Here is a 3,494-nt window from a genome sequence, read left to right on the forward strand (position 1 = left end):
AGGTGTGCAACAGGTCGATATAAGTGATTCCTAGCCAATTACGATCTCAGCTTCTCATATTCTAATTGATAAAACCAAATGGTGATTGCTTCATGCTACGACCTTCACCATATTGATCTTCCAATGACATCAATGACAATACATGTTTGACTATAATTCTCAATTCCATAAATATATATAAATGATTGAGGGAAAAGAATGGGATTTCCAATTATTCCTAATCACAAAAAGGATTGTTGAATAGAGAAAGCCAGTTTAGGTAGTATTTGGGGGCAACAAAAATTCAAATTATGTAAACAAATTTTCAAAATGCATACAAAAAAATAAAGTATGACCCATAAAAGCATACCAAATCAATTTTGGGGGTCTATATCTTAAGCAGGTGTGAGAAAAACAAGGTCACAGGGTTTATATATAGCAACATTTAAGGTAATTTCTATTTATTCAAAGAGATGTCTGCAAGCAAATCAATAACACCTAAGATTTGTCTTTCCAAGATATCGGTCAAACAAGAAGCTTCAATTCTTTTGGGTTGTGAGTAAATCTAGTGAGTTGCAAACTTTATTTCATAGAAAAACACAACTTTCCACAAAAGAAGATTTTTCTCCACAGTCACAGCACCAAAACCAGCCCCAAAAACTCAAAAATCAACCCTAAAATCCTGAAACAATTGACAACAGAAATGGAAATTCTGAAAAGACCTAAATTTAATTTAATAGAAATGAAGTCCACCATAACTCCCAAGCAACAATGACATGATCTGGCCTTTCTCAAGCACTAGAGGCAACCCCAGGGTATCAGAAAAGGGATATCATACATATCTTGTAACCTAAACCAACATAGCATTTAATACATAAACCATTTATCATAATCATCTTCTACAGCAGCACCATGAACACGAACAAGCGAAATCTCATATTCTTCTTAGGTGTTTCTTTGGTTTCTCTATCTCATCACCAACTTAGTGTCCATTCTCTAAAGGACTTGACAAACACATTCAATTAACCTTTTAAACAACAAAAGATCTTAATATTGCCTAACTCCAATCCATGCATATGAATGTCCTTCATAAGAGGGCAAGCCAAATTGAGGTCAGTTAGATGATCCACTACCGTTGCCTTCCAGCATCCTTGATCCACTTCTTGATCTAGGGAGAGAACTTGGTGCATGTGTTTCCAAAGTTTCATTGAATTTGCCAACTTCCTCTTCATTCAAGTTGTTAAGAGTCTCTATAGTATTCTCCCTGCCATCTACATTCTGTTTCTTATAGACAACATGCATCTTGTCACTAATTGCCTGAGAAACTCCACTATTCTCTTGTTGTGAGTCATTCCTGGGCTCTTGCTCAATGCGAGAAGTCTTTAACCGAGTTGGGTGTTACACTAGAAAATGTGGATGACACAACAAGTGTTGCTAAGTTTATAGCCACCCATAATTACAAAGATACAAGAGTTGTTGCAAGTGCTCGAGCTGCAGAGATTTATGGCCTTGATATTCTTTTAAATGGGATCTAGGATGATTTTTACAATGTTACTCGCTTCTTGATGTTAGCCAGGGATCCAATAATTCCACGAACTGAAAAACCTTTCGAGACGACCATTGTATTCACTGTTGAGGACATACCTCAGGCAATTTTCAAGGCAGCTGTTGTATTTGATTTTAGAAATATCAATTTAATCAAGATTGAAGATAGACCCTACAGAAAGTGGCCATTAAGGGTGGTTGATGATAGGAACAATGGGTCTGCAAAATACTTTGACTATCTATTATATGTTGACTTTGAAGCCCCTATCGCTGATATATGAGCACAAAATGCATAAAGTCTCCTACAAGAGTTTTCAACATTCCTCTCAGTACTAGGTAGCTATCCAATTGACACGACCCTCGTGAATCATCCTGCAGTTTCATAGGCTTACAGATCATTGGTTCAAACTTCAAAGGTTTCTACCCTAGTGAAGCACATTGTTTTCCACTACCCTACTTCATGGATGAGGCGAATAAAAATTTTGGCCTCTACTTATTTATCCTTGGCGTCCTGTCAAGGAGATTTCATTCTAGAGGTTCCCGCTATGCTCAGTTGGCATGCACAGGTTGAAAATTAGCAACTTATGCATATTAATACTACTTATAGCTTGCCAGGTTTTGATGTGGGCCTGAAGTGAGGATTGTCACCACTTGGTTCTATAAAATATAAGATAGATGCCTATGCATCTTTTGTATATTTGATTTTCTATAAATATGGTTGTAGGACATGGATAGAGACAAACTGAAGTAGGAATAAATGATGCTTTTCTAAACTTGAATATAATATTATTGTGCTATATTGAATCACTAACATTTTATTTGGACTAAAAAAATGCCACTATTTTCAATACCAGCAGAGCTATCTTTCTCATGATGTTCCGCTTCCATCACCCCATTTGGACCAACCCTCCTTTTAGATGAAGAAGTATAATAGACACCTCCAGGCCTAGAAATAGTAGATCTATGGTAGTTGAATGACTGTGAAGTAAAATTAGGGTGGGTCTGAGATGACTGCTACCATTGTCTGATATTTCTTGATTCATCCTCTACATCGCCTGAAACGGCCTCCTCATCTAGGTGTTCAACTATGGGCTTTGTGCTAGCAGGTTTAGATTCAGATGCTGGAGCTTCATTGTCATCAGGCAGCTCCTCAATTGCAAGTCCTCGTCGGCCTAACGACTGTGCTGGATTAAAGGGCCTATGATCAATAAAAACCTCATTGGAAGGGCGGAAGAATGGCTCATCATCCAGCATGCCCATGCCCATGCCCATATTCCCCCTCATCAACCCAAAAAGGTTGTCGAAAACAAACAACTTGTTTCCTGGAGGGCTGAACATGCCCCCAAATGGGTGCCAGGAAAAAATAAATTAATTAATTAAAAATAACAAAAATAAATAAATAAATAAAAATAAAAATAAAAAATATTGTCAAATGGATCATGGCCAAATAATTCCTCCACCAAGCTTTGTCCTCCTACCCGTCTGCCAAATTCTCCTCCACTAAATCAGTGAAATACGGCAAAAGGGTCTCGAAAACTTGGAAAATCCCTAAAATCTTTGCAGAAGCCACCGCCACCCATACTGCATGGTGTCCCTCACCTCTGTCACCAGGATGCATTCTGTTATAGCTAACTGGGGATCCTTTCTATATAACGTATAAATCCACCAGGGTTTCAGGGCTCATTGGATGATGACATAGTTTAATTGACAACAATTGCAAGCGATACCTTTGCGAACAATTTCCGCTCTAACCTATCTTCCTCCACCATTGGATTGTCAATTTTTTCTCGCTTCTTATACCATCTAAAATCCCCCTCCTCATCAGAGAAAGTCATCTCTAGCAAAGTGAATGGAAGATCTAGTGTTCAGTGATCTATATTGGTGAGATCAACCACACTGATTCGATAGAGGTGATTGAATTAGGTGATTGATTGACCACATGCAGGAAGGTACCAAATAAATGCATGCAC

General features: G+C 38.0%; 1 pseudogene; it reads right to left on the reverse strand.

Moving 5' to 3' along the window:
• Nucleotides 1–1,026: 1,026 nt before the first annotated feature.
• On the reverse strand, nt 1,027–3,142 carry LOC149169265 (uncharacterized; annotated as a pseudogene).
• Between the last annotated feature and the right edge of the window lie 352 nt (nt 3,143–3,494).

This window comes from Pinus tabuliformis, chromosome 4_2 (assembly GCF_031772625.1).
Source record: "Pinus tabuliformis cultivar Carrire ecotype Pingquan chromosome 4_2, CPIR1, whole genome shotgun sequence".
NCBI lineage: Eukaryota > Viridiplantae > Streptophyta > Pinopsida > Pinales > Pinaceae > Pinus > Pinus tabuliformis.